The sequence below is a fragment of the Triticum dicoccoides genome, chromosome 7B (genome assembly GCF_002162155.2).
Source record: "Triticum dicoccoides isolate Atlit2015 ecotype Zavitan chromosome 7B, WEW_v2.0, whole genome shotgun sequence".
Classification (NCBI taxonomy): Eukaryota; Viridiplantae; Streptophyta; class Magnoliopsida; order Poales; family Poaceae; genus Triticum; species Triticum dicoccoides.
The window spans coordinates 8,513,268-8,540,656 of record NC_041393.1 but is presented as its reverse complement, the minus strand read 5'-3'; the positions used below and the strand labels follow the sequence as shown (position 1 = coordinate 8,540,656).

At 50.1% G+C, this 27,389-nt stretch overlaps 1 pseudogene; it reads left to right on the top strand.

Annotated features, from left to right (window-relative positions):
* Nucleotides 1-2,785: 2,785 nt before the first annotated feature.
* LOC119336209 lies at nt 2,786-25,458 on the top strand (annotated as a pseudogene).
* Nucleotides 25,459-27,389: the final 1,931 nt, after the last annotated feature.

The window sequence follows — 27,389 nt, the reverse complement described above, 5'->3', positions numbered from 1 at the left end:
TTGGGCGCGCCCCGTGCGCCCTCATATCCGTCCCGTATTTAGGCTGGATATGCAGCTAAATCCTATTTGGCGCCCGCTATAGGTCTTTCCACCAATGGGCGCATACCCCCCTCACCACGTTGGGCCGGCCCAGTTTTGACCTTTTTTTTCTGTTTTATGAACTGCAAAAAGGTGCGCCAGAGCTGGGTATCGAACCTGAGACCTATTAGCTTAGAGTACGACGCCACAACCAACCCACCATAACCCCTCATTTGATGGCCTACTTGTTTTCCCTTATTTTACTTCCTTGTCTTTTCCATTTTTCTTTCCTATTTCTTTCTATTTTCAAATTCGCGAAACTTTTTTCCTTCATGATTTTTTCTGCAAATCGACGAACTTTTTCTTGAATTTTGATAATTTCTAGAAAATTTGATAAATGTTTTTTAAATCCAATGAACTTTTTTCAAATTTTTTGTTTTCGAATTTGGTGAACTTTTTCCGAATTCGATGAACTTTTTCCGAATTTGGTGAACTTTTTCTCAAATTCGGTGAACTTGCTGAACTTTTTCTTGAATTCTTTGAACTTTTTCCGAATTCGATGAACTTTTTTCGAATTCGATGAACTTTTTTCGAACTTGGTGAACTTTTTTTTTGAATTCGATGAACTTTTTCGATATTCGATGAACTTTTTTTTGTATTCAATAAACTTTTTTCAAAGGACAAGAGTACATACTGTAGCAAAGCAGTTCATTTTTTCCAAGAAAACTAGTACATACTGTAGCATTTTTTTCAGTGAAAGAAAAGAAGTGATCGTTCAGGCAGTTTTTTTTTTCTGGGCAAGCGACGCAGCTAGCGAGCGAGCGGCAGTACGATCGAGCGACGGCAGCGAGCCAGCGGGCGAGCAGCGGCAGCCAGCGAGCGTTGCTGGGCCAGGCCCATCCAAGCGACGCAGCGGGCGCTGGCTTAGCTAACGGGCGCTAAAGGCGCCAAGGAGGAGGTCTCGGATATGGGAGTGACAGTCAGCCCGGGCATCTGAGGCCCGTTTGAGGCGTCCGTCTGAGTTGAAAAAATGCGACCGGTTAGGGGAGCTCCTAATCGGCGCCTTAAGCGCCGGCTAGGAGAACCGGCGCTCACGCGCCTGGCTAGTTGGGCCGGCCCACGAAACGCGACGTACGCAGAAAACCCAAACGAAGCCTCGAGCGAACGAGGTAAATGAAAAACAAAAACGATGGCAACGGGACTCGAACTCCAGACCTAGCGCTACATGCTAACGAAGCTGACCAGCTGGGCTACTAATTGTCTACGTCTTAAAAACGGTGTTTGTTTTTAAGTACCAGCCCAAATGGTAGATCCGGGGTATTTCAACATTTTCCATTAATTCTTGGAAAAAATGAAAATCTTAAATATGCGAACAAATGTTTCTAAAATCATACGCAAATTTCGAATATTCCTTTTCTTTTAAACGTGAACTATGTTTTTCAAAAACTGAACAGATTTTGAAATTTGAATACTCTTTTTGTACTGTGAACAATTTTTAGAAAGCGAATTTAGAATACACATTGAACATTTTCTTAGTATAGGGTGAACATTATTCAAAGAAATAGTGAACATTTTTTTAAAATACACTGAACTTTTTTTGAATGCATGTTGAACAAACTTTCTCTACACGATGAACATTTTTTTATACACACTGAACATTTTTTCAATGTATGGTGAACAATATTCAAATACACATATAACTTTTTTTAAATACGATGAACTCCTTTTGAATGCATGCTGAACAAAATTTCTATACATGATGAACATTTTTTTATAAACAGTGAACATTTTTTCAATGTATGGTGAACATTTTTCTTCAATACGGTGAACAAAAATTTCGAATTCAAAACTATTTTTGAAACGTGAACAAAATTCGAAAACATGAACAAAATTTGGAGAAAACGCGCTGGCGTATTTTGAAGAAAACTTCATCGGAAAGAAAGTTCATACAATTGAAAAAAAGTTCGTCGATTTTGAAAAAGACAGAAAAAGGAAAAAGAAAAAGAAAAGGCAAAAAGAAAGAACAACATAAAAAAAGAAAAAGAAAAACACGTGAGAAGTAAAGAGAAAAGAGGAATTAGAGAGTCACAGAAGGTGGCTTGGCTGTGTTGGTTAGCGCGTTCTATAGAGAACCCCACGACGCGGGTTTGATTCCCCGTCACGCCCTTTTTGCAAGTTCAGAAAACGAAAAAAAAATTGAAAAGGGGCCGGCCCATCGCGGAGAGAGGGTGTGCGCCCGTTTGTCGAAATAGAAGAAACGGGCGCCGTTTAGGATTTGCCACCGGTTAGTGACCGACAACCCATCCAAACATATCAGGCGGGTTTAAGAGGTCCGGTTATAGATGCTATTAGGTACTCTGCTCCGCCCGCGAGCCTGCGAGTGCCCGGTTGGTCGATGTCACCGTCCGGCGTCGTTCGTACGAAAGATCGCCATCACCTTTCCATTTGGCCTTTTGTGTTCAATAATAAATCAAACAGCCCAGTCCCTTTTCTTATTCTACACTGTTGCCTTGAACGTTATTCCGTTCTAGCACAAGGAATCTCTGACGTTGCCGTTGATTCGAAGCTGAGAGCGCAACGCATTCACATGTTCATCCATCCATGTGCCCAACAAGCCACGTATGTGCATAAACAACATGTGGGTTTCACATTACGATTTACGAATCCCCTCGTATATAGGCCAACCCACCCGAGCCCAAACTCAGATCAACATACACAGAAGCAAAAGCAGAAGGCATGCACATAAGCAATAGGGATTGCTCCACAAATGGCTAGCAGACCATCATCCCTACTACGACTGCTGGTACTGGCAGTAGCGGCGGCGCAGTTCCTCGGGTCAGAAGCCGGCGGCATTTCCATCTACTTGGGTCAGAATGGTGGCGAGGGCACGCTTGCGGAGACCTGCGCCACCGACAACTACAAATTTGTTAACATCGCCTTCCTCTCCGCCTTTGGCAATGGACAACCGCCAGTCCTCAATCTGGCGGGCCACTGCGACCCGACTGTCGTGGTTCTAAGTCTGACAGTAGTGTAGGGGGTATTAATGGAGAGGCAAGATCCTAGCTATGGAGTAGTCAGGGGCGGAGGTAGAGGGTGGCCAGGGTGGGCCATGGCGCACCCTGAGATCTGAAACAACATTTATACCATAGGAGAAAAGCTAAAAAATAAAAGAAAAAAATAAGTGTATATGTACAGTACACTGCTGGCCCACCCTGGCCCAGTGAGCTAGGTCTGCCACTGGGAGTAGTTGTATACGCAAGAGATTTACGAGTTCAGGCCTTTCTCGGAGGAAGTAACAGCCCTACGTTTCGGAGCCCGGAGGCGGTCGACTGGATTATATGCGTATGAGTTACAGGGGTGTGAAACCCTTTACACTGAGGAGGGGGGTGGCTTATATAGAGTCCGCCAGACCCCTCCGGCCCTCAGTTATGCAGGGTTTAAGATACATTAAGGTTGGGCGTTACTGGTAACGCTATACATAAAGTGTTGTGATGACCATAAAAGCTATTTAATGACCGACCGTTAGCGCGCAGAGTGACTTTAGATCTCCTGGCTATCGAGTGGTTGGCTTCATGGTCGAGTGGTTGACTTCATAGTCGAGTGTCTTCGAGTCAGTCGAGTGGAACACTTCTGGGTCGACTGACAGGTGGTTTCTTCTAGGGATGTCCTTGGGTAGGGTAGTTTGGACAGGTCCATGACCCTACCCTAGGTACATAGCTTCATCATTAGCCCCCGAATGGACGAGGTTTGACTGGGGAAGGAGTTGAGAACTCTTCCGACCCATGTCTCGTGCTATGAGTATGTCTTGTTCTGGACATGAACCTTAGGTGAGGGCACCAATTTCTTTTTCAGTCGCCTTGATCCATTCTTTGTATCCGTCGAGTGAAGTTTTTACTTGGAGAGCTCCGAGCGAGGGAGCGAAGGAAATCTTTCGTCTAACGAGTTGTTCTGCACCCCGCGGATTTGGCGAGATTCAAATTTCGGGAAGCGCGCGGGGCGGAGTAGGCCGCAGTAATCGGATGGGATAAGGCAGGGACGCCTCGATCTCCGCGCCACCTTTTTTGCCACGTATCGCGCGCGCGACTGTTGCGGGATTTGACAGGATCGCTCGGGCCTACATGTCAGTCACTCGGAAGCAACCTCATATAAGGCGTCGGACGGGGTTTTTTTGAACAGTGCGTCCTCATTCCCCCCCTCTTCTCCAGACTCCTCCGCCGCGTTCGCTTCTGCCTCAGCACCGCTGCTCCGTGCGCGCCTCGCCGCCGACGATGGTGGAAGAGAAGACGGCGGCCCTGGAGCAGGCGAAGAAAGCGCCGGCGAAGGCGAAGGGGAGGGGAACCAGTCGGAGCGGATCTTCATCTAGGACCGGCCTGCCGCCGGGCTGGATCGAGGGCGACTGGATCTGCTCGACAATCAATCAGGTGGATCTTGATGACCTGGCCGACGGAGGGCTGATCCCCCATGGATCGGCGCGGCTCCCAAGAAGGGAGTCAGAGCCGCAACCTCAGGAGGGTGAGTGCGTTCTCTTGGCCACCCACGTCGACCGTGGGTTTTCTTTGCCGCCCCACCCTTTCTTTTGGGGACTTCTAAATTTCTTTGGGGCGCAACTCCACCACTTCACACCCAACACCATCGTGTACCTTGCTGCTTTCGTGTCTTTGTGCGAGAATTTCTTGGGTTGCCGGCCTCATTGGGGTCTTTTCAAGCACATCTTCACCCGTCGCTCCCAGACGGTGAAGAAGGCCAATCCGAGTGACAAGAGGACTCAAGTGATTCAGATGTGTGGGGGTCTTGGGGTTCAGCTGAGAGGAAAAGGCGCCTTTCCGACCATGATCCTACCCGACTCGGTCCGGGGATGGCAGTCGACCTGGTTCTACTGCAAAGACCAGCCGACGCCAGGGCAGTCGACTGGACTCCCTCCTTTTTCCATGGACCGAGTGAGGAAGCCTTCCTCTTTGAAGGTGCTACTGGAAGAGAAGGCGCAGGTTAAGGTGTTGGTCGAGCGTGTCGTCCAGCTTATCCGCGATGGGGTGACCGGCATGGACCTCTTGGAGGTCTTCCTCCGGCGACGCATCCAGCCGCTTCAAGCTCGAGACCATCCGATGTGGTTGTATTCTGGTACTGAGGACACCACTCGGATCCACCCGGAGGATATTGACGAGGCCACGCTGGAGAGGTGGCTGGCAAGCATCACATGTAACAAGGACAACCCCCGAGGAGCCAGGAGGATTTCTCCACTCGAACAATCATACGACGTAGACAAGGTCCACTTCTGCATTTCTGACTGTGATCCTGCTTTCTTCATTCCGTTTGCTTTAAAATCAGTCGACTGACCTTTGTCTTGTTTGTTGTCTTCTAGGCCATGACTGAGATGTACTCGACGCCCAACGGGGCGCAAGAACAGGCCGAGGAGGGAGAGGCGAGCGGAGGTGAAAGTGAGGAGGAGTGGGAATCTGATGGTGAGGATGACGAGGATGATGATGGCTCCAATGAAGAGGAGGAGGAGATGGAAGTCGATCCTCCTCGCACGGAAAGGCGATCCAAGCTCATCCACGACCCCGCGAGCGAGCGTGGCAAAGCGATTGCACCTATTGGGCAATCATCAAAGCGCCCTCGGGCAGCTTCTCCGGCACCGACTGAGAAAGCGCCGAAGCAGCCGAAGTGGTCAAAGCCGCCGAAGGCCTTGCCCAAGATGAGAATGGCCATTCCCACTATCTCCGGGTAACAGCAGAACTTGTGTTTTCTTGTTTAGTATGGACGAACTCTTGGTCGACTCATCGACTAACCGACTGGTTTCTGAAATCTGCAGTGCTGCTACCTCCAAGACTTCCGCCAAGAACGACGACCAAGAAATGGAAGACGCTGCCACCTCCAACCCTGGTACGCCCTCTTGTAGTTTCCCTTCTGGTCGATTGGATTTTCATTTCTAACTTTGGATTTATCCTGCAGCTCCCCCTCATGTCATTGATCTCCCTGATGATGACGACAAGGTGCCACTGAGGGGGAGGAAGAACAAAAAGGCGCCGGCTGGCAAGACCACTCGGACCACATCAGTGTCTGAGGCATTGGTTCAAGAAGGTGGTGATGTCACTCGGCATTCTGTGTCCTTCGCTGTGCCGCTGACGAGTGCCCGACCTTCATCGTCGATTGCTGATCCGCCCTCTCTTTTCGCCACGCACCACGTCCCAGAGGACCAAGCGGGTGCTGCTAAGGAGGCTATATGCCAGGCGGGGATCATGATGGAGCAGGTGAAGGCGATCTGGGAAGCCAGCCAAGCGGCTTATGATGCTAGCTCAGCCCTCTAGAGCAATGTCCAGGTTAGTTGGTCACCGCTTGTTCTGTTAGGATATGCTATCTAAAGACTTTCTTTCCAAAGATCCTTGAATCTGTACACCCACTGGGTGTGTCGATTGATTTTTTGAATTGGTGGGGGCACGCTGAGTGCACCCACTGGGTGTAGTCCCCGAGACTATGGTCGACTGCTGACAGTCGACCGTAGTCTTTGTATTTTGAATTTCCTCATTCCAACTTCTTCAGTCGGTCTGGTCGGACCATGTCGAATGGAATCTTGGAACCGGTGGGGGCACGCTGAGTGCACCCACTGGGTGTAGTCCCCGAGACTACGGTGGACTGCTGGCAGGCGACTGTAGTCTGAAGAACCTGTTTTTTTTGTAGATCATGATGAGATCTCTTTGTTCCTTTCGGTCGACTGGTCGGATCAAGTCGATAAAACTAGTGGGGGCACGCTGGATGCACCCACTGGGTGTAGTCCCCGAGACTACTGTTGAATATTTTGATTCGACTGTAGTCTTAGAAATGCTACAGTTTTTCTCTTAGTTACTCGGAAGCAACCTCTCTTTGATATCTGTCGACTGACTCTTTCGTAGAAATCTTGCGAGCTTGTGGCTCGCTATACTGAATTGGAAAACAAACATATCCAGCTCGACCTTGACTTGAAGCTTGTTCAGGAGAACTTCCAGAAGGCAAAGGACGAAGCAAAAGGTATGATTGGTGAGAACTTGACGACTGTTCTTATCCTTCTGCCCATTCTTGATTCTGATCTTATTGTCATTTTGCAGATAAAATGAAGGAGGCTCTGAAGAAGAAGGACCAGAAACTTGCCGAAGCGCAGAAGGCGGCTTTGGATAAAACGAAGCTTGCGGAAGAGAAGCTGGCGTCAGTCGGTAAACTTGAAGAGGAGAACGCCAACCTGAAAGCTGCTCTCGACGCGGCCAACAAGGAAGTCAGCTGTCTGAAGAATGACAAGATTGCTCTGAGTGACAAGGCTAGTGAATTGGTGGGGAAGAAGAACGATCTAGAGGCTTATCTGGGAGGACTCGCCAAGAAGTTATTCATCATGCTTGAGGGTAATCTCTCTTACCCGACTGACTTGTAATCACCGACTCATCATAGAACTGTTGGCTCATCTTTGAGTTGTGTTTACAGAATTCTGCCAGAACTTCAAGGAGGAGACCAGTCGAGTGGAGACAGGCTTGGATCCCATCAACTCTCTTGTGAAGGACGAAACTTCCATGAACATGCTCCGACTGGAGTCTCGTGTTGCTGGTGTGGTCGACTATCTTACTCGACTGAAGGTTGCGGCATCGCGGATCGACACGACACTCTGGCCGAGAAAGATGCTTCAAAATGACCTCGAGTCTCTGATGACTCGACTGAATGAAGTTCCAGGTCGAGTGCAAGAATGGAAGAAGTCTTCTGCCAGGTGTGGTGCTGATGTTGCTCTGTCTCTGGTCTGCGTTCACTGCAAGGATGCGCGAGAGGACATGATGGCGTCCCTCAAAGTGGCCAATACCAAGAAGCATGACTTCCAATATTTCATGGAGACCTTCATTGCAGCTGCCACTCGGATTGCAGATGGAATCGACCTGGACCAGTTTGTCGCACCTTTCAGTCCTCCACCGGAGGAGTAAAAAACTTCTATGCTTGATGCCTTAAATTTGCCTCGGAATGCCGAGAGGTTTTGTAACCGATAAAACTTTTACGGGCTTGATGCCTGAGCACTGCTGAATCCGTAGGATGCTATCTGAACTTGGCTTTGCCATTGAATATGTTTGCATTTGCCTTCGAGCAAACATTGTTCTTCACTCGGAATATATTTTAGTGCTTGTGACGTAGTCTTGCAGGTTGGAGCACAGATTGCAGTCGACCTGCATCCTTGCGGGTCGGGATGGAGCGCACACTGTATTTGTGGCGGAGCTCCGAAGGAGAAGGTAGTAGTCGACCTGTACCTCGTCATGCTTGCAGAGCGCACATTGTATTTGTGCCGTAGCTCCGAAGGAGAAGGTAGTAGTCGACCTGCACCTCGTCGTCCTTGCAGAGTGCACATTGTATTTGCGCCGTAGCTCCGAAGGAGAAGGTAGCAGTCGACCTGCACCTCATCGTCCTTGCAGAGCGCACATTGTATTTGTGCCGTAGCTCCGAAGGAGAAGGTAGCAGTCGACATGCACCTCGTCGTCCTTGCAGAGCGCACATTGTAATTTGTGCCGTAGCTCCGAAGGAGAAGGTAGCAGTCGACCCGCACGTCGTCGTCCTTGCGGATCGGAATGAATTTCATACTTTGGCTAGTACTGCACTGCAGCTAAGCCCCCGAGTGGGAGGATTGCTCTCCACTCGGTAGGATTTTCAAACACTTAGGCGAGTACTGGACTGCAGCTAAGCCCCCGAGCGGGAGGGTTGCTCCCCACTCGGTATGATTTTCAAACACTTAGGCGAGTACTGGACTGCAGCTAAGCCCCCGAGTGGGAGGATTTCTCTCCACTCGGTAGGATTTTCAAACACTTAGGCGAGTACTGGACTGCAGCTAAGCCCCCGAGTGGGAGGATTGCTCTCCACTCGGTAGGATTTTCAAACACTTAGGCGAGTACTGGACTGCAGCTAAGCCCCCGAGTGGGAGGTTTGCTCTCCACTCGGTAGGATTTTTGTATTTGTGGCGTAGCTCCGAAGGAGAAGGTGGCAGTCGACCTGCACCTCGTCGTCCTTGCGGATCGGAATAGATTAAATACTTAGGCGAGTACTAGACTGCAGCTAAGCCTCCGAGTGGGAGGTTTGCTCTCCACTCGGTAGGATTTTCAAATACTTAGGTGAGTACTGGACTGCAGCTAAGCCCTCGAGTGAGAGGCTTGCACGCCACTCGGTAGGATTTTCAAATACTTAGGCGAAACGGATTCACAGCTAAGCCCCCGAGTGAGAGGCTTGCTCGTCACTCGGTAGGATTTTCAAACATTTAGGCGAAACGAATTCGCAGCTAAGCCTCCGAGTGAGAGGCTTGCTCGTCACTCGGTAGGATTTTTTTACAAACTTAGGCAAAATGGATTCGCAGCTAAGCCACCCACTGGGAGATTTCTTACACAAACAAAAGCAACAACAATCAATGGGAAAATTATAACACTTTTGTCTTTGATAAGCAAACTACAGGAGTACTTTTATTACAACTCATCCGAGTGAGTACTTAAGTGTAAAAGGGGCGGAGCAGGTCCGCATTCCAAGCTCGTGGCTCATCAATCTGGCGGCCGACATTGTAAAGATGGTATGCTCCATTGTGGAGAACTTTGGTGACGATGAAGGGGCCTTCCCAAGTAGGGGCAAGCTTGTGTGGCTTCTGTTGGTCCATTCGGAGGACCAAGTCTCCTTCTTGGAAGGCTCGACTCTTCATGTTTCTTGCATGGAATCGACGCAGGTCTTGCTGATAGATGGTCGATCGGATCATGGCCATCTCTCTTTCTTCTTCCAGAAGGTCGACTGCGTCCTGCCGGGCTTGTTCTGCTTCATCTTCAGAGTAAAGCTCAACTCGGGGTGCATTGTGAAGCAGGTCACTCGACATAACTGCTTCAGCTCCGTAGACCAGAAAGAATGGCGTTCGCCCAGTCGACCGATTAGGAATAGTCCTCAATCCCCAAAGAACTGATGGGAGTTCGTTGACCCACGCGCCTGCTGCGTGTTTGAGATCATGCATCAACCAGGGTTTCAGTCCTTTGAGAATTAGGCTGTTTGCTCTTTCTGCTTGTCCATTCGGCTAGGGGTGAGCGACGGAAGCGTAGTCGACTCGCGTGCCTTGAGAGGCGCAAAAAGCTTTGAATTGGTCGGAATCAAAGTTTGACCCATTATCAGTTATGATGCTATGCGGAACTCCATATCTGAATATCAATTCTCTGATGAAGCTGATAGCAGTTGTCGGTGTCAAAACCGGCGGATCTCGGGTAGGGGGTCCCGAACTGTGCGTCTAGGCGGATGGTAACAGGAGACAAGGGACACGATGTTTTTACCCAGGTTTGGGCCCTCTCGATGGAGGCAAAACCCTACTCCTTCTTGATTAATATTGATGATATGGGTAGTACAAGAGTTGATCTACCACGAGATCAGAGAGGCTAAACCCTAGAAGCTAGCCTATGGTATGATTGTTGTTCGTCCTACGGACTAAAACTCTCCGATTTATATAGACACCGGAGAGGGCTAGGGTTACATAGAGTCGGTTACAATGGGAGGAGATCTTCATATCATATCGCCAAGCTTGCCTTCCACGCCAAGGAAAGTCCTATCTGGACACGGGACGAAGTCTTCAATCTTGTGTCTTCATAGTCCGGGAGTCCGGCCAAAGGTCATAGTCCGGCCATCTGGACACCCCCTAATCCAGGACTCCCTCAGTAGCCCCTGAACCAGGCTTCAATGACGACGAGTCCGGCACGCAAATTGTCTTCGGCATTGCAAGGCGGGTTCCTACTCCGAATACTTCATAGAAGATGTTGAACACAAGGATAGTGTCCGGCTCTGCAAAATAAGTTCCACATACCACCGTAGAGAGAATAATATCTGCACAAATCTAATCTGCTGTCGTATTCCGCAGCATGACATCACGCCACGGCCAAGCCTTTATTCGAATCATTTTACTGTTTCACCTCAGCGCGTTTAGCGAGGTGGTTTCCTTGGCATGTCTTGTCAAAGCAAAGATCATGTCCCCTTATTCCGGGATTCTCATCAATACGAGCGTGGGTAACCCAACCATGCCTTTGGTACGACTCCCTAATTGAAAGCGAGTCCCAAAAGGTTACGGGGAGGGCTGTTGGTATTCAACCTCTTTATAAAGAGACCAAGGCTCGACTCCTTTCTCTTCAGTTCAATCGAATCCGCCCCTCGCCTCGAGTTCCAACACCCAAAGCTCCAGTTTTAGGCGCTTCGGACCTTCGATGATGTCCGGCTCCGACCTTCAAGGCAGGTGGATGCCTTCCTCCGTTACGGAAGAAGACGTGCGAAAACTGAGAGATGCCAGGTATCTAACCGGCGAAATCTCGCACAGGCTGCCTGCTCAAGGGCAGGCCATTCCCACTCCCCAGCCCGGTGAGAGCGTGGTGTTCGCATCTCACTTCCTTCGGGGGCTAGGCTTCCCGATTGATCCCTTCGTGAGGGGGCTTATGTTTTATTACGGGCTGGAATTTCATGACTTAGCTCCGGAGTCCATCCTCCAAATCTCATCGTTCATTGTCGTGTGTGAGGCCTTCCTCCATATTACTCCTCACTTCGGATTGTGGCTTAGAACCTTCAAGGTAGAACCAAAGATGATCGAGGGGCAGCACGCTGAGTGTGGAGGAGCTATCATAAGCAAGATGGCCGACGCTCCATGGCCCGAGGGCTCTTTCCAAGAGGAGTTCAACTTATGGCAACGGGACTGGTTTTACATCACAGCCCCCAGGGGCACCACATGGGTGGCGCCACCTGCTTTTCGCTCGGGTCCCCCACCACGGCTAGCGTCATGGGTCAATGAAGGGCTTATCTGGGGGCCGTCCAAAGACGTGCCCTTGCTGCAAGGCCGCATTCGAGATCTCCTAGAAAGAGATATCAACTTGACCGTAGTGGCTCAAGTTATGCTGATTCGCCGCATGCTGCCCTGCAAACGTCGCCCTCTCCGCCTGTGGGAATTTAATCCGGAGGGACCGCGAGTCCTCCAACACTTTATGGGCACGACGCCCATGGAGATGTACAAATTGTTCTTCGGATCACAAGCAAGGTGTCCGGACTTGTCCGAGGACGCAGGTCTGAGCTGCAATCGCCCGGATGCCCAAGTAAGTAGCCCCGTATTTGGACACGCCATCCATATTTTTATCATAAAATTGCCCTTAACAGAGCTATCCTTTGAACAGGAGTGGATAGCGAAAGCAAAGCTTATCAGGTGTCCAGCCCCCCTGCCTGAGACCACGCCGGATCCCGTGTTAACCAGGATGCTGGAGATTGCACCTTTGGCAGAAGGCGAAGAGGGGAAACAAGGAGCTACCGCCTCCGCGAAGGAGGCTGTCAGAAAGGGAGGAATCAAGAATTCCCCCAACCAGGGAAAAAAAAGGACTGCCTCTGAAGACCCGGAGGGGATGGCCTCAAAACGGGGGAAGAAATCTTCGCTAGAGGATCCGGCGTCGGAGAATGCCCCGGCCGCATTATGCTCCCAAGGGGATCAACTCTCCATCGAGCCGTAAGTAAAGAGAGGGGTTCTAAAATGAGTGACATCCCTATTTTATTTCTGAGGAAGATAACCGAAATATTACCTTGCAGTTCGGATCTCAACCCTTCTCAGTAGAGCTCATCCTCAGGGGATCTTCGTCCGGAGATGATGGAGAGCGAAACACCTCCCCTAGCTGCACCATCTTACGAGGCAGGCGACCCTGAGGTGTCGTCTCGGAGGGTTTTTCCAAGTCCGGACCCTGAAAAAGGTCGTCAGGCTAGTCCGGCACCCTCTGGTGCGTGGTCGGAGGGGCTGAAGGATCTGCTCGGGCGAGCGTCTATCTCAGAAGAACACCGTATGTTGATGAACACGGTGATTGGAAGGATTTCATCCGCGGAAAGCGGATTGTACGAGGCCGCCAGGAGTTTACTGACAGGCTTTGAGGTACGTGAAAAGGTGTACCTTTTGGTAGAGCCGCATATATAAAATGCGCCCTATATAAATAGTAGCCCCTGAGACTCTGTGTGTTGTCAAAAATGACGGCGCACAGAGGATCATAACCCCAGGTATAGTATGTCACCTTTTCTATGAAGGTGGCGAGGTGTTCTGTGGCTAGCCGAACTAACAAGTCTGCCGAGCTAAAGCGGCAACTTGACGTAGCAGATGCCAACATCGCGCTTGTAAATAAGCGGCTAGACAAGGCACAAGGTATGTTCCAAAGACATATGATAAGAGGAGCTCGATGCTCGTGCCTTATAAGATATGTGCTTAATGTAGATGGTGCTGCTGCCGTGGAGAACCTTCGGGCGGAACTTGCCCAAGACAAGGAGCAAGCAAGAAAAAGTGACGCGGCTGCTGTTAAAGCGGCTGAAGAGCTAAAAGCCGAACAGACTACTCACTGCCAGAGCAAGAAAGTAATAGCCGAGATGGCTATAAAATTGAAGGATGCTGCCGACCGCTGTAAATTTCTTGAACAAGAAGATAGGGTGGCTCAGAAGGACCTTGAAAAGATCACTGCCGAGGCCAAGGATACGCGCTCTGCAATGAGAGCTATGAAGGAGGAGCTACGTCAGGCCGGAGATATCACGGCTGGAAATCCCTATATGCTGCGGATGAAGTTTGGGGATCCTAAGTATGCTCCGTTAGACTGGCAGTGGAGTGCGGAGAACACTTATCTGGATTTGGCAGCGAGTGCGGCAGATGCGGCCGAACACTTCCGGGGTCAAGGTGACCATGAATTGGAAGAACTTTTTTTGTCGCAGTTCCACAATTCAGAACGCCCACTTTCGGTATCCGACCGTTTGGCCGCCTAGGCGGAGCTGAAAAGGTTATCCGGACTCGCCATGAGGTATGTTGCGAGTCGTCTGTGGCTGGAAGAGCCAGAGCCGAAGAGTTATTTTAGCTTGGTGCAGCAGTTCCTTGGTTCGGTGCCGCATGTTGATGCAATGAAGAGGTCGGTGTGCATAGAGGGTGCACAGATGGCTCTTGCCCGTGTCAAAACATACTGGGCGGATATGAAGGCCGGTGTTGTTGCATCCTGGGATTCGGACGAAAGTCGAGTACCTGTCGAGCACTACTTTGAGGAAGTTCCTCAGGGCGCTCGTTTAATAGAAGCGCAGTGCTCGAAGGATGTTGTGTTCGAATAGCATATGCTATTGTAAAACAAATATTTTGATAGAATATAAAAGCTTTTTATACTTGTGCTTGCAAGAATTATAATGCCTCCTGTGCGGCCGTTAATGTATATGTGTATATAACCTGAAAGATGGCAGTCATTGGCTTCAGCCCCCACGCATATAATGCGGGGTGTTCGTGAAAAGGCGCCTTTTCACACTTAATCCAACGTCTGGGTCCTATAAAGGAGGTGATAGCACAGCGAACTAGGCAACCGGACTATAATGCTTTATCACTTTCACTTAGCCATAGGAGTTTGACAGTGGGGCTACTGAATAGCCCCTAGGAGCACCGCGCTCGCCCGAATTCGGGGCGCGTGTGTGCCTGACCGGGAAGCGGCCCTTTGTTAATGCGGAGGAATCCTAAAGATTCCGAAAGTCATCGAGTGGTTGACCAGTCTCTCGCTATATCATGACAGTCAGTTTTCGGCTTTCTCTACTGAGGTGCTCGCCTGGCCGAACCGGGGCACAATCGCAGTAGTTCTCCTGGTGCCGCCTTAGCCGATAGAGCGGAACGTAAGGCAGCAAAACACAGGAGCCGGGCAAACCCAACATTTGATCAAAGACATGATTCGGAGCTGATGCATATAAGGCCAAACTCGCGATGCCGAACACTCCCTAAGGTATTCGGTCTTTATGAAAATGGGCCAAACAAAAGCCGTTGGTAAGAAGCCCCTGGTGCCCAGGAACGCGCAAAATTCTGGCGTGGCCACATGCCAAGACGCCAGCCTCCTCCTCGGTTATAGCGAAAACCGGGGGATGTTATCAACAAGAGACAGTAAAAAAGGTCTACACAGGGTCTTAATCTGAGAAGAATCCTTAAAACGGGTCCCTACTACACGTCTGCGCCTGTGTCTCCGTTGTGCCGTATCCTGGACGGGCGTAGCACGGTGTTCGTCTGCGAAAGAGAGGAACTTAGTGAAAAATAATCGTGCGAGAAATCTATATTAAAATAAACAAAATATAATACAGAGACATGAGTAAAATTGAGCCGTATTGTCTCCTAGTGTAAACATGCGGAGCCCCTTGTACAGGGTTATGCGGCTTATTAAGCCTTTGTATGTTAACGCCGGACTCGTCGAGCCGTGTCCGGGGTAGTAGGGCTGGATTAGTGTGCGGCTGTCAAGGCGGCCGCACCATTACCCGTACTTCGGGGATCAATTGATATTTCCCTTTAATGAGATGATGCCTCGTGGACCGGGCATTTGAGTGTAAGGGATGCATAATGCGGTATTGCGTTAAAGCGGGCGAAAGCTTCGCGTCCCAGTAGCGCTTGATAGTGACTTATGAATGGGGCGATGTGGAAGGTTAGCTTTTCGCTTCGGAAGTTGTTGGGTGAGCCGAACATGACTTCTAACGAAAGGGAACCCATACTCTGGGTATCTGGGCCCGGCGTGACTCCTTGAAAGGAAGTGTTGCCATGGCGAATTATTGCTGGGTTTACCTTCAGTTTGCGGATTGTGTCCTGATATAACATGTTTAGGTCACTGCCTCCGTCCATTAGGACTTGTGTAAATTGGAGTCCGTCAATAATCAGATCCAAGACCAAGGAAGTCCAGCCTGCGTTCCGAATACCTCTGGAGTAATCCTGATGATCGAAGGTGATTGGCTGTAACAACCAGTGGCGGGGCTCCTCTGGGGCAGGCCGTATGTCGCGTATCTTCGCAGGTGCCATTCTGTTTTTCCCTTTTGTCACCCGAAGTGAATTTACTGTTTTTACTTCTTGTGGGAACTTCTTTTGTTCTCCGGTGTTCTGCTTGTGGGGTGCGTCGTCATCCACGCTTGGTGTGTCGAGCCCCTTGTGTTCGGCGTTGAGTTTGCCGGACTGCTTGAAGACCCAACAATCTCTGTGGTGTGGTTTGCAGGTCTCCCGGGAGTACTGTGGATTTGACATATTTTGTCCAAGATTTTGTTGAGGTTAGATAGCTCGTCCCTGTCATCTTTGGGGGGCGCCTTTTTTCTGATTTTGCCGAGAGCTTTTGAATCCGGCGTTGACTGCCGTGCTCATCGGGCTGTTATCCTTGATCCGGCGCTGTTCTTTGATACGGCGCGGTTTCCCGTTTCCATCTCTGAGTTCGGATGTACTTGGGTCGCTGGTGCTGCTTCTTGCCAACCAGCTATCCTCTCCTGCGCAAAAGCGGGTCATGAGGCTTGTTAATGCGGCCATTGTTCTTGGCTTTTCTTGGCCGAGGTGTCTGGCGAGCCATTCGTCTGGGACGCTATGTTTGAAAGCTGCTAGGGCTTCGGCGTCCGGACAGTCGACTATCTGGTTCTTTTTAGTAAGAAATCTGTTCCAGAGTTTCCGGGCTGACTCTCCGGGTTGTTGAGTTATATGACTCGGATCGTCTACATCCGGAGGTCGGACATAGGTCCCTTGAAAATTTGCCTGGAAAGCATCCTCGAGCTCTTCCCAACTTCCCATGGTGTTTTTGGGAAGGCTTTTAAGCCAATGCCGGGCTGGCCCTTTGAGCTTAAGGGGTAAGTATTTTATGGCGTGAAGGTCATCTCCTCTGGCCATGTGTATGTGGAGGATATAATCCTCGATCCAGACTCCAGGGTCTATTGTTCCGTCGTATGCTTCTATGTTTAGAGGCTTGAATCCCGCTGGAAATTCATGATCCAGTACCTCATCGGTGAAACATAGGGGATGTGTGGCGCCCCTGTATGTAGGTGTGCCGCGATATTCGGATATTTTTTGCGTTGCATTGCTCACTGGAGCTTGCTTTCTTGGCCCGTAGACAGATCTGGTTGGACCGGTTTTTGGATGCGAATCCTTGGGCGGATCGCCTGCCGTATTGAGTGCGGCGCCCTTTGTCGCTTGAGGTCGATCGTGGGGTCGTCTATCCGACCTGGTGGCTTTCTTGTTTTTTGACTGTGGGGGCTCTAAGGCCTCTTCATCAAATTCCGGTAGTAATTTCCGCTTTGGATAGCTCTTTGTGTGATGACTGTTGTCGTACTTGTGTGCGGTATTGAGTACTTTGCCCCATCTGATTCTGAGTGCATCTTCCTCTGTTTTGAGATTCCGCTTCTGCTTTTTCAGGCTACGCGCAGTGGCGACGAGCCTTTGGTGGAGGTTCTGGTGCTCCAGCGACTTGTCCGGCGTGAGGTCGTCCGGACTATTATCTTTGCCGGGGACGAATTGTTCGGTTTGTCCGCCCTGTTTGGACGGTTGCTCGATGGCATGTTCGTCTTCCGTTGATTCGCCCTGCTGTATGGCTGGGTCTCTGTCGAGGTGGGGCTTGGCGCGGCGCTTACGCCGCCGCTTTGATTGTTTTTCGAGGGAACGATCCCTGGTTGCGCCCTTTTGATCCTCGTCGTTGCTTCTTTTAGGTGTGTCCACCATGTATACATCGTGGGATGAGGTGATTGTCCGGTGCTCTATAGGCGCTGGTTCTCGATTGTCTCCTTCATCGGCGTCCATACCGTCGATGTCTTCGGAGTCGTAGTCGAGCATGTCGGTTAGATCGTCGACAGTCGCTATGAAGTGGGTGGTGGGCGGGGTTTGAATTTCTTTGTCGTCCGCATCCCAACCTCGCTGACCATAGTCCGGCCAGGGCTCTCCTGACAAAGAGAGAGACTTTAGTGAATTCAGGATGTCGCCAAAGGGCGAGTGCTGAAAGATGTCCGCAGCGGTGAACTCCATGATCGGAGCCCAATCGGGTTCGATCGGAAGGGGTGCGGGAGATTCAAAGTCCGGAAAGGAGTCCAGCACCTTGGAGCCATAGGCCTCACAAAGGACTAGGCCGGTATCCGGCTCGATCACCGTAGAAATTGCGGCTCCTGGGGCGGCATCCAACCGTCCGTCCCCGACTGGCGTGGTCGGCTCCAAGCTAAGGGTCAGAGCGGACACCTGAGCGGCGCTCTGGGCGCTGTCCGGCGGCAGAGCTAGATCATGCCCATCGTGACAGTGCGGCGTGCTCGTCCGTGGCTCGAACCCGACGAAGATCAAGTCCCCGCGGATGTTGGCCGTGTAGTTTAAGCTTCCAAATCTGACCTGATGGCCAGGGGCGTAGCTTTCGATCTGCTCCAGATGGCCAAACAAATTGGCCCGCAGTGCGAAACCGCCGAATGCGAAGATCTGTCCGGGGAGAAGAGTCTCACCCTGGACTGCGTCGTGGTTGATGATCGAAGAAGCCATCGGGCCTAAAGGTGACGACACAGAGGAACTCTCAATGAAAGCACCAATGTCGGTGTCAAAACTGGCGGATCTCGGGTAGGGGGTCCCAAACTGTGCATCTAGGCGGATGGTAACAGGAGACAAGGGACACGATGTTTTTACCCAGGTTCGGGCCCTCTCGATGGAGGTAAAACCCTACTCCTGCTTGATTAATATTGATGATATGGGTAGTACAAGAGTTGATCTACCACAAGATCAGAGAGGCTAAACCCTAGAAGCTAGCCTATGGTATGATTGGTGTTCGTCCTACGGACTAAAACTCTCCGGTTTATATAGACACCGGAGAGGGCTAGGGTTACACATAGTCGGTTACAATGGGAGGAGATCTTCATATCATATCGCCAAGCTTGCCTTCCATGCCAAGGAAAGTCCTATCCAGACACGGGACGAAGTCTTCAATCTTGTGTCTTCATAGTCCGGGAGTTCGGCCAAAGGTCATAGTCCGGCCATCCGGACACCCCCTAATCCAGGACTCCCTCAGCAGTGCTGGCATCAAGATTCTTGATAGGCTTGGCTTTGATCCACTTGGTGAACTTGTCGACTGCCACCAGTACGTGGGTGAAACCACTCCTGCCAGTTCTCAGTGGTCCAACCATATCTAATCCCCAGACAGCGAAGGGCCATACGATTGGAATGGTCTTCAAGGCTGAGGCGGGCTTGTGTGACATATTGGAATAGAACTGACATCCTTCACACTTGTTGACTATCTGCTTCGCCATTTCATTTGCTCTGGGCCAGTAAAACCCCGCTCGGTATGCTTTAGCCACAATAGTCCGAGAGGATGCATGGTGGCCACAGGTCCCCGAGTGGATACCGTCAAGAATTATCCGACCCTATTCTGGCGTTATACATTTCTGACTGGCTCCAGTCGTGCTTTCCCTGTACAACTATCCCTTCATCACAGTGAAGGCCTTGGATCGACGGACGATCTGTTGAGCCTCTTCTTCATTCTCTGGGAGCTCTTTCCTTAGGATATACGTGATGCACAGCACTTTCCAGTCGGGAGTGATAACCAAAACTTCCATGATCAGGTCGACCACAGCTGGGACCTCAACTTCAGTCAGATCCGTGGCACTTTTTGGCTGCGGGGCTTCTTCGGTGAAAGGATCCTCTTGAACTGACGGTGCGTGGATATGTTCCAAAAACACTCCACTAGGAATGGCTTCTCTCTTGGAACCTATTTTTGGCAAATCATCAGCCGCTTGATTTTTCAGTCGGGGTATATGATGAAGCTCTAACCCCTCGAATTTCTTCTCCAGCTTTCTTACTCCATTGCAGTAACCAGTCATGGCTGGGCTTCTGACGTCCCACTCCTTCATCACTTGGTTAACCACCAAATCTAAGTCACCGTAGACCATGAGGCGACGGACGCCGAGTGAAATGGCCATACGCAACCCATACAAAAGTGCTTCATATTCTGCTTCGTTGTTGGAGGAATCAAAGTGAATCTGAAGTACATATTTGAGCTTATCTCCTCAGGGGGAAACCAACACTACCCCAGCACCGGAACCATTCAACATCTTAGAGCCATCAAAGAACATGGTCCAGTGCTCCGAGTGAACTTGAGTCGGCAATTGCTGTTCGGTCCACTTAGCGATGAAATCTGCTATTGCTTGGGACTTGATAGCTTTCTTTGCCTCAAATCTGATATCTAGGGGAAGGAGTTCAATCGCCCATTTTGCCACTCGACCAGTTGCATCTCTGTTGTGCAAAATCTCTGACAATGGGGCGTCGCTGACGACTGTAATGGTATGGTCAGAGAAGTAATGAGCAACTTTCTTCGTGGTCATATAGATCCCATATACAAGCTTCTGATAATGAGGGTATCTTTTCTTTGATTGGGTGAGAACTTCAGAAATATAATATACTGGGCGCTGAACTTTAAAGGCTTTTTCTTCTTCTTCCCGCTCGACCGTAAGTACTGTACTGACGACTTGTCCTGTGGCTGCAATGTAAAGCAGCAAAGGCTCTTTGCTGATCGAGGCAGCAAGCACTGGCTGGGTGGAAAGCAGGGCTTTTAGCTCTGCAAATGCTGCATCAGCTTCAGGAGTCCACACAAACTTGTCTGACTTCTTCATCAGTCAATAAAGAGGCAATGCCTTTTCACCGAGACGAGAGATGAATCAACTTAAAGCGGCCAAGCAACCAGTAAGCTTCTGAACATCGTGCACGTGCACAGGTCTTTTCATTCGGAGTATAGTGCCCACTTTCTCTGGATTTGCATCGATTCCTCGTTCGGAAACAAGAAAACCGAGTAATTTTCCGCCAGGAACTCCGAATGTGCACTTTGATGGATTAAGCTTGATATCATACCTCCCGAGGTTGGCAAATGTTTCAGCAAGGTCAGTCAGCAGGTCGGAACCTTTCCGTGACTTGACCACAATATCATCCATGTACGCTTCCACATTCCGACTGATTTGAGTGAGCAAACACTTCTGAATCATCCTCATGAACGTGGCTCTGGCATTCTTGAGGCCGAATGTCATGGTGACATAACAGAAGCACCCGAATGGGGTGATAAAAGCTGTTTTGATCTCATCGGGTCCATACAGACGGATCTGATGGTAACAGGAATAAGCGTCTAAGAAAGATAGGCGCTCACATCCCGAAGTCGAGTCAACTATTTGGTCAATGCGGGGGAGAGGAAAATGATCTTTAGGGCAGGCCCGATTGATATGTTTAAAGTCAATGCACATGCGAAGTGACTTGTCCTTCTTGGGGACCATGACAATATTGGCGAGCCACTCGGAGTGGTAAATCTCTCGGATAAACTCTGCTGCTAAGAGCCGAGCCACCTCCTCGCCAATGGCCTTTCTTTTCTCGACGGCGGACCGTCAAAGATGTTCTTTAACAGGTTTCATTTTTGAGTCGTAGGCAGTGCTCAGCCAGCCCCCTGGGAACACCCGGCATGTCAGAAGGTTTCCATGCGAAGATGTCCCAGTTCTCATGGAGGAACTGGATGAGCGCTTCTTCCTATTTGGGGTCGAGCGATGTAGAGATATTGGTCGGAGCAGCATTGGGGTCGGTCGGGTGAATGTGAATCGGTTTCGTCTCACCGGACGACTGAAACACCGATTCCGTAGCGGGCTTCTTGGATCGCAACAAATCACTCGGATCTGCATTTTTCTGGTGCTCCTTCCACTCTTCTGCTACCATCTGAGCATTGGCGATCTTTGAGCCTTTCTGAAAGCACTCTTCCGCCTTCTTCCGATTGCCAGTAACAGTGATCACACCTTTGGGGCCAGGCATCTTCAATTTGAGATAAACGTAACATGGTCGAGCCATAAAACATGCATAAGCTGGACTGCCCAAAATAGCGTGATAGGCACTCTGGAAATCCACAACTTCAAATGTCAACTTTTCTTTGCAGAAATTCTTGGAATCACCGAAAACTACATCAAGAGCAATCTGACCGAGTGATGCAGCTTTCTTTCCAGGAATGACTCCATAGAAACTCATGTTGCTGGTACTGAGTCTGGACATCGGAATGCCCATCCCTTGCAATGTCTCTGCGTATAGTATATATTCAGGCTACTGCCACCATCCATCAACACTTTAGTCAGTCGAGTGCCTTCGACGACTGGGTCGACCACCAGAGCTTGCCTCCCAGGGGTGGCTATGTGTGTCGGGTGATCTGACTGGTCGAATGTGATAGTAGTCTGGGACCGTTTCAGATAATTGGGTGTCGCCGAAGCAACCATATTCACTTCTCGATTGATAACTTTCAATCGAATTTTGCTTTCAACGTCAGCAAAAATCATCAAGGTGGAATTGACCTGGGGATATCCATCATAGTTATCCTCTTTGTCCTCAACTTTGTCTGACTCCTTTTCCTTATCTTTGGGATGTTTCCCCTGGAATTGTTGGATCAGGAGCCGACACTGTCGAGTAGTATGTTTCGGGTAAATGAAGTTACCCTCTTCATCTTTCTTCGTGTGGATGTGGCATGGCAAATCCATCACGTCATTTCCCTCCTTATCTTTCACCTTCTTAGGGTTCCAAGGCCCTTTGGGCTTCCCTTTAAACTTTTCTTGAGTCACGGCCAAGGCTTCTCCAGGAGCAGCTGGCTCGGCTTTCCGCTTCTGCTTCCGACTGGAGTTCCCTCCTCCGGTTTCGTGGGCGACTGACTTGTGCTTGCCACTCCGGAGCCGATCCTCTTCTTCACCATTGGCATACTTGGTGGCTATCTACATCATTCGACTCAGAGACATGTCTCCGGTTCGACCAAATTTCAGGTTTAGCTCTCTGTACTTAACGCCTTCCTTGAAGGCACACACTGCCTGGTGATCAGATACGTTCTCTATCGTGTGATGCAATGTGATCCATCTCTGGATGTAATCTCTCAAAGTCTCATTCGACTTCTGCACATAAGTTTGCAGCTCTGTCAGTCCTGTTGGTCGCTTGCAAGTTCCTTCAAATGTTCTGAGAAACACTCGGGAAAGATCTTCCCAAGTGTAAATGCTGCTGGGTGCCAACTGATTCAACCATGCTCTGGCCGAGCCCTCCAACATAAGAGGCAGATGTTTCATGGCCACCTCATCATTGCCGCCGCCAATCTGAACAGCCACTCGCTAGTCTTCAAGCCAAGTATCAGGCTTGGACTCACCAGTGAACTTACTGACTCCAGTCGCCAACCTGAAGTTGGGAGGAATCACCGCTGCCCTGATGGCTCTGCTGAAACACTCTGGTCCTGAGACATGCACTCTGTTGCTGGTGGGTACATCTCTGTCGTGATCCTCTCGGTGAGCTCTGTTCCTGTCGACCAGACCTTAAACGATAATGGATCTCGCATCAAAGCCTGGTTCCCTGGGGTCGACTGGAATCCTTCGCCCGCCACTGTGCTGGCGTCTATCATCCTATTGTCGAGGCACGTACGATCCACCCCTTGGGGGAGGGGTGGGCACTCGACGTCGATCATCGCGATTGATTCGGTGATCATACTGCTCACGGTTCTTGTATTGATCGTGCCGGTCTCCACGCCCTTCACGCCTCAGAGGCGATCTGGGGCTATGAGCCGACTGGACTGTATTCGCAGCTACGGATCTGCTGTGAATCCTGTTCCACGACTGCGATACAGCTGAATTTTGATCTCCTGCTGCCTGGAGTAAATCTCTGATCTGCAACAAGCCTCTGCCAGCCTCTGACTGGGAAGGCTGAATTGACTTTGCTATACGGGCCGCTGCTGCTAAATTCTGAATCAGGGTTCCATATACCTGAGTCGGTTGTGGAAAGAGCTGACATCGACTGGAATCTGGAACCCGTTGACGCGCACGCTCGTCGAGTGCTCGCTGGAGGTTCTCCAGTCGAGTGCGCTCAGCCAAGTTGGCCAAGCGCGCGTCCTCCAAGGCACGAGCCTCGGGCGTTTCTCCAATGATAGGAGTGTGAAGCGCATCCATGTTCCGGCGGTGAAGCTCTTCCCTCTACAGCGAAGTGAGGGGCTCGGGGAGATACTCGTCATGGGCATGCGACAAATCGCCTCCGCCGTCGCCTCCGTCGGTGCTGGGAAAACCGGGAGGACCGCATGGTCCATCGACCATCAGAACCTCCGCCGCTGGATCGCTGCTGTCGCACTCGGATGTAGTCTCTACGGAACCAATCGACAGGTCGAACAGGCCGTAGAGAGATTCGTCGGGCTCGATTGCCGCGACTTGGGGGTGGCCGATTGGCGAGCCACCGCGTGTCTCATCCACCGCTGAAGCCTCGACCGACCGGAGCGCTTGCACCGGCGGGAAACACGGGGGAGGACGACACAAAACCGACCGATACTGGGTCGACGGCTGCCGCAGGAGGACGCCGCGGACGCATGCGCGAAAGTGCGTCGCTCCGCGGACTGGGAGCGCATCGATGTCGAGCGGAGCCTCCTGAAGCCAAGCAGAGTCGTCGGCGATGAACGTGAGCGCGCCGAGACGGATCTCGCGGCCCTCAACCAAAACTCCGCCTGAAACCATGATGAAGGAGATCGGAAAAAATTGCAACTTCTCCAATAAGTCGCTAAGACCCTTGCCCCAAGGTGGGCGCCAACTGTCATGGTTCTAAGTCTGACAGTAGTGTAGGGGGTACTAATGGAGAGGTAAGAGGCGGTCGACTGGATTATATGCGTATGAGTTACAGGGGTGCGAACCCTTTACACTGAGGAGGGGGTGGCTTATATAGAGTCCGCCAGACCCCTCCAGCCTTCAGTTATGCAGGGTTTAAGATACATTAAGGTTGGGCGTTACTGGTAACGCTATACATAAAGTGTTGTGATGACCATAAAAGCTACTTAATGACCGACCGTTAGCGCGCAGAGTGACTTTAGATCTCCTGGCTGTCGAGTGGTTGGCTTCATGGTCGAGTGGTTGCCTTCATGGTCGAGTGTCTTTGAGTTAGTCGAGTGGAACACTTTTGGGTCGACTGACAGGTGGTTTCTTCTAGGGATGTCCTTGGGTAGGGTAGTTTGGACAGGTCCATGACCCTACCCTAGGTACATAGCCTCATCACCGGCCAACGGTGGTTGTGCCAACCTGAGCTCCGACATAAAGTCATGCTAGAGCCGTGGTGTCAAGATCATACTCTCCATCGGTGGCGGGGCGGGCGGCTACTACCTTTCCTCGACCCATGATGCCTAGAACGTCGCGACATACCTGTGGAACAACTTCTTGGGAGGTAAGTCATCTTTGCGACCTCTCGGTGATGCAATCCTCGATGGTAATGACTTCGACATTGAAGGCGGCACACCCCTCCACTTGGACGATCTTGCGAGGTTCCTCAAAGGATATAGCAACACCGGCAGGAGAGTCTACCTGATTGCCGCACCGCAATGCCCTTTCCTTGACGCGTGGGTGGGTGGCGCCCTTAACACCGGCCTCTTTGACTATGTGTGGGTGCAATTATACAACAATGCACCCTGTCAGTACACCTCAGGTAGCACTACCAATCTATCTGACGCATGGAAGCGGTGGTTGACAGTCCCAGCAAAGCAAATCTTCCCCGGCCTCCCGGCGTCACCTCAGGCTGCAGGGAGTGGATTCATCCCAGCTAATGATCTAAAGTCAGATGTTCTCCCATTGATTAAGAGCACAGGGAAGTATGGAGGGATCATGTTGTGGTCCAAATACTATGATGACCAGGATGGCTATAGTTCTTCGGTGAAGAGTGATGTTTGAGAGGGTTACCTTACCTTGGATTTGTGCGATACATGTGTGCTTTATTATTGTGACGTGTGAAGAGTTGTTACTTGTATGAAATTATGTGTCATTTGATTGCTGTATAATATAAATAATTTTTACTTGGAGCATCTCTTGGATCTTTCATTCAGAACAAGGAAACCTGAACTCATGACTACAAGAGATCAAGCCTACTATGACGAGCTAAAAAATGTCATCGAATAGCTAATAATGTCACAAATTACCCCCCGGTGACATTTTATGGGCGTCACAAGCATCGTCACAGAATCCCCATCATAGATTACTCCTAGCGACGGCGCACACGCAAAAATGTCATCAAAATTGGGACCTTCGGTGACGTTATATAGAACGTCATCGACTTGCTATTTCCATGATAGTCAACTAATGTCACATGTTAGGAGAAAATATGCCATATTGTACCGTACTCAGTGACGAGACAACGTCACTAACTTTATGCCACATCAACACCCGAGCGGCTATCCCACTACTAGTGCCACTACTTTTATAATGGATGAAGATGACATCATCAAAATATATTTACTTTCTTTCGAATCTAAATTACGATGGAAATAAGTATTTCATTCACATCACATCAGAAATTGATAAGAAAGACAAATCATATTATATATGAAATCGTCTCGTTGATCTTCAGCAGCTCCCCCCGTTGCAGCATCACCGTATTCAGGGGGCACATAGTTGTCATCGTCCTCTTCTTCTTCGTCGTCTTCCATCATAACCCCTATTTCTCCGTGCCTCGTCCAAACATTATAGTGTGGCATGAAACCCTTGTAAAGCAGGTGGGTGTGAAGGATTTTTCGGTCAGAGTAAGACTTCGTATTCCCACATTTAGGGCATGGACAACACATAAAACCATTCTACTTGTTTGTCTCAACCACTTCGAAAAAATTATGCACGTCCTTAATGTACTCGGAGGTGTGTCTGTCACCATACATCCATTGCCGGTTCATCTGCGTGCATTATATATAATTATGTGTGTCAAAAGTAAGAAAATCAGACAAGTATCTATCTAAAGTAAGAAAATCAGAAAGAAGATAAGAACAAGAGGCTCACCACGATGGTGCTGGCGACGAGATCGGCGCGGGCGATCAACGGCGGTGAAAACGGGGACGGGGCGTGAGGAGAAATCTCGGGAAAAATGGAGCTCCAAGGTCGAGCTTCGAGAGGAGAAAGCTTAACTAATGTGGCTCGGGCATTTCATCGAACACCTCATGTGCATAGGAGGTGAGCTAGAGCATCCAAATGCCCTCCCCTCGCCGGCCAGAAAAAACAGAGCATCGTGGAGTGCTCTACCGCGGCGATGGATATATATATAGGCAAATTATTTGTCCCGGTTCGTGGCAGAAACCGGGACTAAATTCCCCCTTCTATACCGGTTCAAGGCACGAACCGGTACCAATGGCTATGGGCTAGGAGCGCGGCCCATTGGTCGTGCCTAGAATCGGGACAAATAAATCCAGACGAACCGAGACCAATGCCCACGAGGCCCCGGCCGCCCCCCTGGGCTCATGAACCGGGACTAATGCGTCACATGGGTCCTGGTTCGTGAAGAACCGGGACTAATGGGCTGGTCAGGCCCGAACCAAAGCCCTGTTTTCTACTAGTGGCATTTGGCTATACCAAAAATTGTAGTTTCATAAAAGTGTTGATATTGTGTTTTTTTGAAGTGTTTAAGAAAGAGGTCCGGGCCTCTTTTTTCTCAAACTGAGGAAAAGACGCTCGTGTCATCCGCTCGTTCACTATCGTGCAGCTTGGTTTGAAAGCATAACTAATCACATGGCAGTACCTTTCGTAGTATCGATTCATTCCCCTCCATCGCATGCATCACACTAGTTAAACAAGATACTGATTTAGTTAGCTACGGCCGATCGATCACGTCCGCAGCTTCCTAG